The 14804-nt window shown below is 37.5% G+C and overlaps 1 protein-coding gene across 1 annotated transcript in view; it reads right to left on the minus strand.

Moving 5' to 3' along the window:
• The window catches only part of KCNJ14 (potassium inwardly rectifying channel subfamily J member 14), a 35028-nt gene extending 24536 nt beyond the window's left edge, over positions 1-10492 (minus strand). The window contains exon 1 of the mRNA XM_026711873.2: positions 10263-10492. The gene's annotated coding sequence lies outside the window, so the exon portion shown is untranslated. The remainder of the gene's footprint in view (positions 1-10262) is intronic.
• Between the last annotated feature and the right edge of the window lie 4312 nt (positions 10493-14804).

The following is a 14804-nucleotide window of genomic DNA, read 5'->3' on the forward strand; positions in this document are numbered from 1 at the left end:
CCTGATCCAACTGGATTTGTCTAACACAGGAGAGACAATAACAAATCTATTTTGAATGTCTCAGACAACATTAATCAGAAAAATAAATAAGAAAGGGGTTATAATTTTTCTTGATCTGGAAAAAGCTTTTGATATTCATATTCATGACCTTGAAGCAGTTTACTGAAGCTGAAATTTTTCCCCAGAGAAAAAGAGTATTTATAAACAAAAAAGAAGAAAATGGGGTTTTGCCCCCAGAAGTGCCATTTTGGAAGGGATAAGATAAGATAATTCTTTCCTTCTCTGTTTTGATTAGAAGTGAGACCACTAACAAAGATGTGGCAAGAGAGTAAAATTTCATCAAGTGAAGAGGCTAAATCAAAATTAATATGCTGATTATGAACCCATGGGCACTCAGCTGAAGAATTTATTAGAATTGACAATGGAACTTATAGAACAGCATAAGGTATGTAGTAGTAACAGGATACCAGTTGAAGCAGACTCAGTTGGTCTTGTTTACATGGGATCTAATCGACAGGGGACAAACAATTCTGTGGGTGGCTTGGTGGGCCTGGCAGGGGAAGGATACTGTAAAATCTCCAGTCAGGGGTGGTATTTGGTATTGTCAGAACTACTCAAAATGTCCACTACCGGTTCTCCAGAACTGGTCAGAACCTGCTGAATACCACCTCTGATTGGTTTACTTCTATGGAAGGAGCAGGATTCCCAGAAGAATTTTATAAATATTTCTATTGTGATTCTTATAGAAGACTTTAGGGGCATAAAAATACATTCAAAAACAAATCACGTATATAAACAATGGACTAAATATAAAAAAAGAATTAGTGTCTTGCCTCTTGCTTCAATATAAATATTTCATTTCATGAAAGTGAACATATATGAGGTGATATTCAGCAGGTTCTGACCAGTTCTGGAGAACCAGTAGCAGAAATTTTGAGTAGTTTGGAGAACCGGAAAATACCAACTCTGATTGGCCCTGCCCCCATCTGCCTCCCAAGTCCCAGCTGATCAGCTGGGTCTTCTTATGTTGTCCTGCACAGAAGAAAGGAGCAGGAAAGCAGGTTAGTGGGGTGGGGTGGGAATGAAGATTTTACAGTATCCTTCCTCTGCCATGCCCACCAAGCCACAGCCACCAAGCCACGCCCACAGAACCAGTATTAAAAAACTGAATCCCACCACTAACATATACACAATTTAATCAGCGGAGAAATAATGGTTCGTGTAAATTTATCCTTTAATAAAACAAAGGTGAAATATTTTAGATTCTTTTCTTGAAATGGTTAGAAACAACTAATTGGTTTCAGTAACTTGAAATAAGTGGTATACTTAGGGGTTTGGCTATGAATTTGAATTTGAAATGTGTATGACACAAAACGTAGAACGTATGTTAGGGCTTCTATATACATTGGTGATTAAATTTGATTCAGAAGCTGAATAACTGAAAGACTGCAAGTTTGAATGGATGCAGAAAAAAATCAACAATGCAACTGATATACAACAACAGGAATATCACTGAAGACAAATAAAACTCAATATAAATATTACATTAAAAATGGATAAAAGATTTTTTGTTGGAATATAATTGCAGTGTTGAGTGCCAAAGTATGTATGAAATATGATTCATCAGAGCAACAAACAAAATTTAAATATTTACTTCTCATTCTTGATAGGTGCCTATTTTTTGGTTAAATAAATGCTATATTATAGTATTTAAATACAATATCACCAAGCCTTGTTTCATTCCTACTAAATATTCTGACTTGTTTCTATACATAATAGATTTAGGATATTCTACACCTCATGCTGATCAGTACTGATTCATATTCCCAAAAATTAATGTGCCACTTTTTAATGAGGAATAATTAAAAGATGGCACATTAATTTTTGGGAGCATGAATCCATGTCAAAAGTAAATTCTTATCTAAAAATAGGTTTGATGCTAACTTTAATGCAATCTGGAAACCATATATGGACTATAATTTCAAAGATTTCTGTCACAATTTCTTTTGACATAAGTTTTTAAAATATTACATTGTGTTTGGCCATAGAGGTACAGCCTCAGATTAGTTCGAATTTCTTGCTCAAGACAAGTATATCATATTCTTATTCATTTGTCTGTTAATTCTGAGGATCATGACTGTTTTTTTCTGATTTTCATCTTAGCCCTTGGAACACTAAACTAATATTTCATTTGGTTCAATTTTCCTTGAAAGAATAATGGTGATTTTTCTTTCTTTCAGTATCTGGTAAATTCACATCTAGTTTTTATATCTGGGCAATTCTTCACTCACTCACTCACACACACACACCTGTGTGTGTGTGTGTGTGTGTGTGTTGCTCTCTTTTACTTCTTTTTTCTATTTCTTTTCTTGTCTGTCATAACAATAAAAGCTTTTTTAAAAAAACTCACCGAACGTTCCTAAGAGGGGATTAATTTGCTTTAGAATCATTGGGAGTCTCACAATTGGCACCTTTGACTTCTGTTCTTGTGCCAGCCCTAGATTTCCAACCTCTGATCCTTATCAAGTCCACAGCCCCTTGCCAAGCAGCCGATGTGCAATGAGCCACCTGCTAAGCAGTTCTTAGCTAAGCAATTCTTCCATGTTGTGTGTATTGGCCTCCAATCAGAGACACGGGAGCAGAATATCTCCACCTCAACCCAGAAGGCTGTGCTTAACCAAGAAATAAGGGAAATAAGAAAATGCTTCAAGCATCCTCATCTATGACGTTTATTCAAGGATGATCTCCTGACCTCCCTTATTTCCCACACTATTTATACAGGTAGTCCTCAACTTATGACCAACTGAGCCCCAAATTTCTCTTGTTAAGTAAGACATTTGTTAAATGAGCTTTGCCCCATTTTACGACTTTTCATGCCACAGCTGTAAGTGAACCGCTGTATTTTAATAATTTAGTAACACGGTTGTTAAGTGAATCTGGTTTCCCCCATTGACTTTGCTTGTCAGAAGGTCACCAAAGGTGATCACAAGACTGTGGGACACCACAACTGTCATAAACATGAACCAATTACCAAGCACCTGAATTTAAATCACATGGTCCTAGGGATGCTACAAAGATTGTTAAGTATGAAAAAGAGTCATAAGTCAGTTTTTTCAGTGCCATAGTAACTTTGAATAGTCACTAAATGAACTGTTGTATGTCAATGAATACTTGTACTTTACATTCGGCAGTTAAGTTAATTTATCTACATAGATATAAGCAACCAAATGATGTTTTTTTCCTTTTGAAAAAGAGGTCAAGACTGGAACTGCTGTTCAGAATATACCTGAGACTTACCTTCATTTTCACATATGAGCATCTAAATACACAAATTTTAGACTCGACGTAGGCATGAATGCTGGCCAGGTGATTTTGAGTGAATCACCAGGAGACTGAAAGTTCTAGTCCCACTTTATGCATGTAAGCTGACTGGGTGATTTTGGACCATTTTTCAGGAGACTGTGAGTTCTAGTCTTGCCTTATCTATGAAAACCAGATGGGTGCCTTTGGGCCAGTCGCTCTCAGCCCAACCCACCTCACAGTGTTCTTTTTGTGGAGAAAATATGAGGACATATTTATAAAAATAGCTCTATAGAGACTATAAAGTCTCTAGCTTTAGGACAAAAAGGAAAAAAGGAAAAGGCGGGAACACAATTTAAGATAGCTTACAAAAAGAACTTCATGTATCAGAATAAAAGTACCACAAAGTCTCTTGGAGCTGAATAAACTCCAGGACTTGTGGTCAACAGGTTCTTCTGTAGAAATATGGATGCTACTACCAATTTAGAACAGGGGTGTCTTTAATAGTAATAGTAAGAACTAGTTTAGTAGACTGGAAAATTGGCACGTTAGTGCAGATAGCCAGGGGGTATCTCACCAGCCGTCTCTTGGTCAATATTTCTTTATCTTTTTAATGGTCTTTGCAATTCATGATTTGCACATTTGAACCACTTGTTTTATGCATGATTTGCACATATGAAAATGCATTTATTTCTCAAATTAGAATTCCTTTCATTTGAGTTGAATGAAGCCTACTATGTTTTTTCAATTCCCGTCTATTTTTGTACTGTTCAATGCTTTCCCAGTTGGTAGTGATTAAGATGAATTAGCATTTGGAAGAGATGTTTGGTCTCCTGATGGGGCGTTTCATCAAGAGTTAAAACTGGCTTTTCCCAAATCAAATCAACGGTAGAACAGAGATCCATTTGTCAGCCCTGGTTTTCAAATGAAGCTAAAAGTTTCCCCTGAGTTGAGATTTCCGTAGCTTTTCTTAGCAGCACTGCAGACATAATTTGCTTTTTGTCTATGGAGATTCTCAGCCACCCAGATCATGGTTGTCCCAAATGTACTTCTTCAAAAGGCAAGTGGGCTTTCTTTGTTGTTCCTGGAAGATGTTTCGCTTCTCCTGCAAGAAGCTTCTTCAATTCTGAACTGTTCTTGGAGGAGAAGTGAAACATCTTTAAGGAAAAACAAAGAAAGCCCTGTTGGAATTAGTGACTATATTCTTCCCTGTAATACTGCTGTGTTTACCATCATTATCTTTTCAAAATGCAAAATGATAAGATAAGCACAAGAGTGGCCGATGTAATATTTCATTGTCCGTCATGTGAGAGCAAATAACTACAGAATCCCTTGTATGGACTTGTGGCTTCTGTAAGGCCTAAACCGCTGATCATACAGTATTTTTCTTGCATCTGGTAATATGATCTTGGAGAACTGTGTTCCCCAGAAAAGCAAATTAAATTTTAAAAAAATTGAGGAAAACTCAGGGCCACTATTGGTTGTTTGCTTTCCAACTATTAACAGATTTCTGTGAATTTGTCTAAGACTTCCAACTCACAAAATCCTCCAGCCAGCATAGCTAATCGTCTAATCCCATTTTAAAGCCATCTAAAACAGTGACCATCATCTCTTTTTATGACAACAAAGTTCGTCAATATACTGGTGTAGTATTCTTGGTCCAGTAAGACCTATGGGGGGGATGTTACAAGGAAGAATACCTCCTTCATAAAACCCAGGTTGAGCTGTAAGGACTACTCTATTTGGACTTGCCCAAGTCATCTCACTAGTAGAGAAAAAGAAGAAGACATCCCTGTCACCTGACAGGAAGTTGAATGTTACGGTATTTTGCACTAGTGAAAAGACAATATTCTCTCACATACGGGAGGACATCAGCCCACCACATATAGGCGATGGAGCAACACAATCAGAAAATAAAGCTCAAGAAGAATAATTGGGAAGACTAATACTTCTATCCTAACCCATTCCTGCCAGCATCTGTTACCTTAGATGATGGCCAGGTTTTGGTAGTGTTTGGGCAAATGGATCTCTTGCCCAGAGTGTGAAATGAAATCTACATTTGTGTGTTTTGGGTGCCTATGGGATTGTGCATGTTTGTGCAATTCTGTTATTTTGTGAATCTGGTCAACATTCAGTGTTTACCCTTCATCTGTTGAGAGAAAGGGCGTAAAAGCTTGAAGATGTCAGACTTCAGACATGAAAACAGGTCTGTTTCCAGGAGTGTTGTTATGCTTAGTAGATGTTTTCCTGCCAGTTGGTGACATTCAGAAGAAGGGCAGCAAGCCCAGGGGGTTAAACCAATCATTTCGCTTAACCGATCATGTAGCTGCATCAGGAACACATCACCAGCTGACCAAAAGCCAGAACAGAGATTGTGGAGGCAGGACAGGGATCAACCAAAGGGCAGCAAAGATTATACTGGGATTGTCTTCTACTGATTCAAGGATGGGTGGAGGACAGTTTTTACATAGGAGGAGGAAATGCCTTGATGGTAGCCCAATAACAGTCTTCTTCCTTGAGTTATCCTATTTATTTGAGTTATCCTATTTATTTCAGACCACATCAATTCATTTTTATATCTACATTTCTGACCAGTTAGATAAAGTATTAAATTTCCAATACATACATACATTTCTGGAACAAGCTCCCTTGAAAATTTGTAAGTTTGTAAAGCCAAGATTATTAGAAGCATTCAATGAAAATATTTTTGACTAAAATCTTGGGGAGCAAGTTAGACTAAAACTCAGTGGGTAGTATTTCAAAAATGTCCTTTAGGCTCCTTGGTATTCTTGGAATCCCTGCTCTTAATTCTGCTAGCTTTTAATAATTCTATTGAATGTTAGCAAAAGATTATTAGCCAGTGAAATAGGACTGAACAAACAAAAAGAGTAGATGATTGTCTCACAATTATTTCCCCAATCATCTATTTTTCTCTGTGAGGGTATTAAAACAAATATCAACAAGTAGATAAAACAATAACAAAATCCAGTCCAAAAAATTTACCAGAACAAAGAAAAATTCTAAATTACCATGGTGCATTAGCAGATGACATCACTGTACATTAAAAAAATGCAGCACTCTTATGTACCACATAGATAGTTCTTCTCTAGGATAATATGACATCAGCCTAGGAAGTTGACAGACCATGACAAATCATTCCCTAGATTTAGAAGCAGATATTTACAGGAAGTCCTCGACTTGCAACAGTTCATTTAGTGACTGTTCAAAGTTACAATGGCACTGAAAAAGTGACTTATGACTATTTTTCACACTTATGACAGTTGCAATTTCCCCATGGTCGTGTGATTTACATTTGGATGCTTGATAGCTGACTCATATATATGATGGTTGCAGTGTCATGAGGTCATGCGATCACTTTTTACAATTTTCTGACAAGCAATGGGGAAACCAGGTTCACTTTACAACCATGCTACTAATTTAACAATTGCAGTGATTCAGTTAACAAATGTGACGAGAAAATTCATAAAATGAGGCAAAACTCACTTAACTAATTTCTCACATAGCAACATAAATTTTGGCTTAATTGCGGTCATAAGCTAAGGACCACCTGTAGTGGAATTCAACCTTCAAATTTAGAGGTTTCACAGTGTCGTTTAACCTTTTCAATGACCGTGATGGAAAGTCAGACTGAGTGATTGAGAAGTGGAAAATAAACTACAATATCTCTATGATCGATCAGTGGACCTGTTGGTATTCAAAAACAACTGTTCCAGACTTTCTTATAAGACGTGCAGTGGTGTATTAACCATTAAGCAGACTAAGCACATGTTTTCCAGGCCCAAAGGGGGCACCATAAAGTTGAGAAAGAAAGAAAAAAACAATGAAGATTTGTAAAAATTCTTGTATGTACAAAGAATGGGGGACACCAAGATTTGTTAGTGCTTAGGGCACCAGTGAGCCTTAATCTGCCACTGATAGACCTGGAGATAATATTTAAGGAAACTGGACGATGAATAGCCATCTACTGGTCCTGAACTCTGAAACCTGATGTAAGAAAATGCCAAAACATATATTACTGAGATCCATAAGCCTACTTCAAGAAAGTCTAAAATGAAGAGATGTGTTTTATTTTGAAAACAAATAACTTTTAGCTGTTTGAAAATATTGGCTTGACAAACCAGAAACCTGAATGTTCTGTTTTGTGTGTAATTCCAATGAACTCTTATTCAAGGAGGATCCAAATGTCATCCAATTCAATTCTACTAATTCTCTTGATCAAACACAGCATCTTTATCCCGCATCTTATTGTTCTTTCTAGTCCTTTGCTTAGATGACTGCAAATAAATCCAGAGGACTTGGGTAAATAAACAGAACCACAAGTTCTTTCAGCAACTTCCGGTCATCTAGGAATCCAATCTTATAAACCAGAGGAAGTAAAAATTTCTTCACAGCAACAAAATTTAACATGAGATCAAGTCCATCTTCTGAGTTTTCTTCTCCCTGGTTGTATGGTTCTTGCCAAGGGCAATAAGCAATTCTTCTTTTTCTAATTAGTTACAACTGAGAATCAAATCTGACATCTGAGAACCACAAGGTAGCTTAAGCACCTGCGCTTGGGCAGGAAAATGACATGTCTGGCCCCTGGCTACAGGAATACCTCAAGCTTTACTCCCATGGGATCCTTAGTTTATAGGACTCCTAATCTTCTACTTGTATTCATAATTGTGGATAGCATCAAGACCATTTGTCTAATTAAAGTAGGCCATAGATTAGAATAGAAAATGCTGGTGATCTTTGATATCACTGCATTTCTGAATTAAACACATTTCTTTATCATTCTCTTTAGTCAGAACTGCTAGCAGTTTAAAATAGAGCCTGGCTAGCACCCAATGCAGGAAAACTGCGGCACCAGAGAAATCTCAGCCCTGAAAGATTTTTTTTTAATTAACTTAATGGCCTGGGCAATGAAACAGTTCTGCAATTAGCATCAAAAAGCCAATGCCAGGTGAAATTTCACAGAGAGAGCATGCAGCAGCTGAGTATCAAAACAAGAGGCAATTGCCATCTGTCACACTTCAAACTTTGAAGGACCATGGAGAAGGGATAATCCAGCATTTGGACAGATTTGTGTAGGAGAAAGCGTGGTTTTGAATACAGAAAGATTAAACTCTTGGAGATTGGGGGTGGTGTTTAAAGGCAGGAACTAACATATAGCAACATTAGAGGAATGAGTAATGAGTATGCATCAAAAAGATGGGATAAATTTTATCATACAATAAAAATAAACCAGTCACCTTGTGCTAAGAAATTAAATAACAGCAAGAGTGATAATATTAGCAACATTATCTGGCAAATTGTACACCAGGCCACCATAACTGAAGTCTCTAGATAATAGGCAAGGACAATTTCAAGAACATTTTTCTGAAGCTTTAGATAACATACTGCCTCACGGCAGAAGAATATAGAAGACGAAAACAAATTAAGATGGGAACATTTCAATGGCAATGCAGTGGGTGCAAATTTCTCTTAATCTTTGTAAACCAGGATGAAATGCTCCAACACTGGAAGTTTTTAAGAAGAGATTGGACAATCATTTGTCTGAAATGGTATAGCAAGGGGTTGGACTAGAAGACCTCCAAGGTCACTTCCAACTCTGTTATTTCTGTTATTCTGAAATGCAACTCAATGTTGCTTTCTCTATTCTCCTTCCTCACTCCCTGAATTGTATTTCTCTATCTGCTTTCCAGATGCATAATAAACTCAGAAACATATATCTCTAAATGTTTTTATTATTATCCATTCACAACAATGTGAAATCCTATTCTTTAGCTGGTTTTGGCCTTCATCTCCACTAAGTATTTCCCAAGATTTTAAAAAGTTGTAATATGTCCTTATGGAATACTGTGGAACCAAGTAACGTGACCTATTGCAATTGACTGATGGAAATTTTGTAAATACACAGATTTTTCAAAGTCTTATCCCAGATTTTTTGGTGTGGTATCCAGCGTGCCAATAACCACTTAGGACCACCATGGCTGGTTTATGCCATAATCTTTCAACTTCAATTTTCAGATCTTGATACTTTCTGATTTACTCTAATTCTAATAATAATTGTTATAAAATTAATTATTATTAATTATTATTTTATATTTAATGATTGATATTAGTGATTATGCTTACAGACTATACAAATAATAATAGTTATTAATAAAATTAATTTTATGATGACATTTTTAACACCATCAAACAACATCTGCCTTTCAGATCCTTGGAAAGAACTCCATAGATCTGGTTGACTATGCAATGAACTTTAATAGCTAATAAATATGCAATTATTAACGTTTATATTATATTTAGAACTAAACACAAAACAGTAATAAAATATAAATTTAGTTAGAATAGAGCAACATACAAAATAGATACATTAAAAATCCAGGTAATTCCAATTGAACAGGTGACCACTTTACAATAGAAAAAAACAAGTTCAACTCTATAAATCTATTAGCAATAAATGGCCAATTACATCTTAAAGTTAAGCAATGTGTAACATAAAGCTTCTTGTCTTTGGAGCCCCTCCAAGTCCCCAATCAGAAGAGCAAATTTTTATTCCTCAAATAAAGTTTATCATTCTCATCCTGTCATATTTCACACATTCAGCTCTTTAGGTTGTCCCTCACAATCACATCGATTATTTCCTCTTTAACCACTCTCATAATGTTTCACCTAATAAAGATAAATTTCTTTTGGCTTCTATGTAATTGTTTCATCCTATTATCTGGTGCATCTACTAAAATTGATTCTGTCTATACATTCTATTAACATTGTTTCTTTCCTAGCTCCAAACTGCTTCATACCTTATTATTGCATTATTACTATATCCAGATTTCCAACATTGGCCCATTTGGGTGGGATACCAAGTCCAATGATGCTTCGCAAACTGCTGTCAACCTCTGCGGCATCACACATTACTTTTTACATGACTTTGCAAAGAAACAACTTACCACATTGCAATTGGGCATCTCTGCATCTTTTTTTATGTTAGCTTGTTCCTTCTCATTTGCTAGCTTCTTTTTTTCCTCCTTCTTGTCTTCTGGATGTTGAAAGGTCAAGGTATCTCCTGTCCCTTCTTCTCTCCCTCCTCCTTTTTCCCCTCGTCCTCCTCCTCCTCTCCCTCTTTCCCACTCAATTATTCCCAGATCAGTGGCTAGGAATCTAGATCCCAGAAAATCCCTGGGGTCTTTGCAACTTACCATGTGTTGAAAATGAGGCAAGGGCTAGTCCCTCCCCTGCCCTTTTGGGATTGGCTGATCTCGAGTGTCCCTCTCCAATTGTGCTTTGGACAGCTGGAAAGACAGAGCTAGACAGACGAGAAAAGTAATCAGAGAATAAATGTATAAAGATACAATTTTCTATTTTTGTGGATTTCACCCCTCTCTTTAATTAATTACTCCATTAAGTTTTTAATTGTCTTTTTAAAAAATTCCCTCCATTCCTTTATTTTTATCTTCCCAGACTTAGCAATAAAGTGATATGGCTTGTAAATCAATGCATGGAAAAAGCTCCCAGGCGGGATCAGAAATGCCTGGCTGGATCCACTAAAACATCAGGCTTTGGCCATCCAAGATTCAAGTCTACAGGGTTGCCTTTTCCTGCTGCGGGGACCCCTCCCTACCTGCAAAATCTATAAATGGCATAGTAAATAAAACATGCATCTCTTCCATGGTTCATTTTGTTATTATTATTTACTGTTGAATGTTATTACTTGCCAAGACATGTTGGTAAGCATTCAAAGCAAGCCCATTAACTCAATGTCCAACAGGCTTTCTGATAACTCTCGAGAACCACAACCTGTATTCAATAAATGATTAAACATCAACATTTACCCAAGACACGATGAATTATTAAGGACACTGAGAGATACCTAGGGCTGTAGAAGGTTGAACCTGGACATTCAAGCTGATTGTGAACAATCAACTATTTGTCTTAATAAATGTTGACAGCTACCAATCAATGATAGCACAATGGATGGAATAGCTTGTTAGTCAGAAACTGCTTGTTCTTGAAATTTACTGGATAAACATTTCTTATGTTAAGAATAAATGGCTATAGGATCAACCAAGGATAGCCAAATCAACGTGGTACTTATGTGAACGTTTTTGGCAGTGCCAAAATATTTTTTATTTTCTAGTTTTGGGGCTACTTCAAAAAGAATAAATGGCTATTGATTTAGCCTTATTTTAAATTACCATTGGTGACATCATTTCATGATCAAATCCAATTTATGGTTTAGCATTATGACATTATACAGATTCTATGTGATGATTGAATGATCAATCCAGGAAGAAAATTAGGAGGAAAATTAGGAATGGCCATTTAACAATGACATCTTAGAGGATTTTTAAAAGATGAGTGTCCCAATCTCCCTTGGTTATGTCTTTTCAATAGAAATCTCCATTCAAATAAAATGGCTAATTGGGACCTGAAAATTTCCTGTACTTTGTACACATAAGGCTGAGGGTATTTTAAGCAAAATTTTAAAAAGCATTCCAGCTTCTCTCCTTTGTGATATACCTTCCCTGTAGAAAAGCAAATTTTATTTTCCATTGGGGATTTTACCTTCCCATCTTGAGCTAATTAAACCACAGGGCAAATTTTATGCAAAAACCCAACATTCTTTTCCCCCTCTACTTATATTTTGCTGATAGAATTCTTTTCTTTAGATTGTAGGGAACTCGTAGCAATTCAAACAGCAGCCATTTTTAATTTTGGTTTATATTTGTGCATCTTTTTCTTCATGAAAGGAATATGTCCGTAGCAACAGCAATGACCAAATTCATTTAGACATTGAGAATAGGATTCCCACAATGACCAGCTGTTTCATTCCTAAGCCAATGGTTCCCCCTTATGGTGAAAATGGAGACTTAACCTGCTCTTGTAGACGCTCTGTATTTATCAAAGGGGGAAATGAAAAATGACAGGAAATCCCCAGCAAAGGAACATTAGCGGAGAGTGATGATCCAGATGTCTTTCAAAGCTACTCGTTTACCATAATTGAGACTTTGTTGAGGACCTAAGCATCTACAACAGGGGTGTCAAACTGGCAGTCCATAGACTGGATTCATTATGTGCGGGCCATGCCCACCCCAGCTCCATGAAGGGAAAAATGTCGCAATATGTCACGTGATGGCAATGTGACGTGGCGAGGTTGACCCCCCTGATCTACAAAATCCCAAGGCCTTCTTTGTTTGAGTACAACATTCAACAGACCTGAAATAAATATTTTCAGCAAGCCCTATTCCTCAAATGCAGGTAATCCCTGGGTTACGAATGTTCCCTTAGTGAACATTTGGAATTACGTGATAAGCAGCCCCTAGAGTTTATGAACAAGTCCTGAAACTAACGAATCTTCCAGCATCGTGGCAGTTTTCCCTCATGTTACAGGCCAAAATGGAGGTTTGGAGGGATGGATCGATTGAGAGGCTGGAGGGGAGACTGCTTGCTAGATTTTTGCATGCTAAGTGACCTGGCGCAGCAAGTTGTGGGGGAGCAATTGTGGAGAACACGATGTATTTCAGGGTCGGGGAAGCCTTGGGTAGTCTTAGGCAGCAGGCCTCTTCCATCACTAGTCCCCCCGCCCCGCCATAGCCTCCCCCGCAAAAAAAATACCTCATGTGCACTTAACAACCCTCGCATTAGATTAGGGTGAAAGGAGGGAGTGATCCCATTCAAGGTACAAGATTCACTCCCATGAATCCTCAGGTTATGAATGGAATGGGCAGGCTCCATTCCATTCGTAACTTGAGGACTAACTGTATTGAATCAGCACAATTTTCCATGAAGCAGCAGTGTTAATCCTTGAGAGCAGAGCAATCAGAAATGAAACCTATTTAACAGCTGTCTTGCTTAAGGACATAAACATTGGGCGCAATTGTGGTCAAAAGTTTAGGGTGACCTGTATGCTGCTTTCTTGGATGCACTATAGAAGTGTTTTGGTATTATGGGATGCCATTGCCTTCTTCCAGGAAGACTATTCAAGGCAAGGAAGTAACAGGCAACAGAGAGAAAGCAGAACTACTTAACTCATTCTTTGCATTCATCTTCACACAAAAAGAAACTATAGCTCAACCCACCAAAACCATAACTGTAAAAGACAGACCAGAAATAAAAGTTAAAATAAGCAAAAAAATAGTAAGAGAACACTTGTCCGATCTTGATGAAAACAAATCACCGAGGCCTGATGGATTACATCCTGGAGTTTTAAAAGAGCTGGCAGAGGTCATCTCAGAACCACTGCACCATATCTTTCAAAAATCCTGGAGCATCGGGGAACTATCAGAGGACTGGAAAAGAGCTGATGTGGTTCCCATCTTCAAAAAAGGACAAAAAACAGACCCGGGAAACTATAGACCAATCAGCCTAACATCAATACCCAGGAAGATACTGGAAAAGATAATAAAAAAACAGATCTGCCAACATCTAGAAACAAGTAAAGTAATAACTAGCAGTCAGCACGGGTTTGTTAAAAACAGATCATGCCAAACCAATCTTATTTCATTCTTCAACACAGTGACTAAATTAGTAGACCAGAAAAATACTGTGGACATAATATATTTAGATTTCAGCAAGGCATTCGATAAAGTAGACCACAACCTACTTCTTAGTAAGCTAGAAAAAAGTGGAATAGATAGCACCGCCACTAGATGGACTCGCAACTGGCTGGCAAATCGTACTCAATGAGTAGTTCTTAATGGGTCTAAGTCTACAGGGAGGAAAGTAAGCAGTGGGGTGCCATAAGGCTCCCTCTTAGGCCCAAGTACTCTTCAATATCTTCATTAACAACTTAGAAGGGGAACTTACCAAATTTGCAGATGATACTTAAGCTGGTAGGAATAGCTAACACCCAAGAAGATAGGCTCAAGATCCAGATGGATCGTGACAGACTAGAACACTGGGCCATATCTAATAAAATGAAATTCAATATAGAGAAAAGTAAAGTCCTACACTTAGGCAAGAAAAACCAAAAGTACATGTATAGACTGGGTGAAACCAGGCTCAATAGCAGTAACTGTGAGAGGGATCTTGGAGTCTTAGTGGACAACTTGCTAAATATGAGCAAGCAGCCACCAAAAAAGCTAATGCAATCCTAAGTTGTATTAACAGAGGGATACAGTCACAATCAAGGGAAGTACTAATACCACTCTATAAAGCCTTAGTAAGACCACACCTAGAGTACTGCATCCAGTTTTGGTCACCACATTATAAAAAAGATGTTGAGTCTCTAGAAAAAGTACAGAGAAGAGCAACCAGGATGATTAGGGGACTGGAGGCTAAAACATACAATGAACGGTTGCAGGAACTGGGCTTGGCTAGTCTAGTGAAGAGAAGGACCAGGGGAGACATGATGGCGGTCTTCCAATATTTGAGGGGCTGCCACAGGGAGGAGGGGGTCTAAAGCTCCTTATTTTCTAAAGCTCCTATAGGCCAGACAAGGAATAATGGATGGAAACTGAACAAGGAGAGATTTAACCTGGAAACAAGGAGAA

Source organism: Pseudonaja textilis, chromosome Z, assembly GCF_049901715.1.
Source record: "Pseudonaja textilis isolate UNSWEBS1 chromosome Z, rPseTex1.2, whole genome shotgun sequence".
NCBI lineage: Eukaryota > Metazoa > Chordata > Lepidosauria > Squamata > Elapidae > Pseudonaja > Pseudonaja textilis.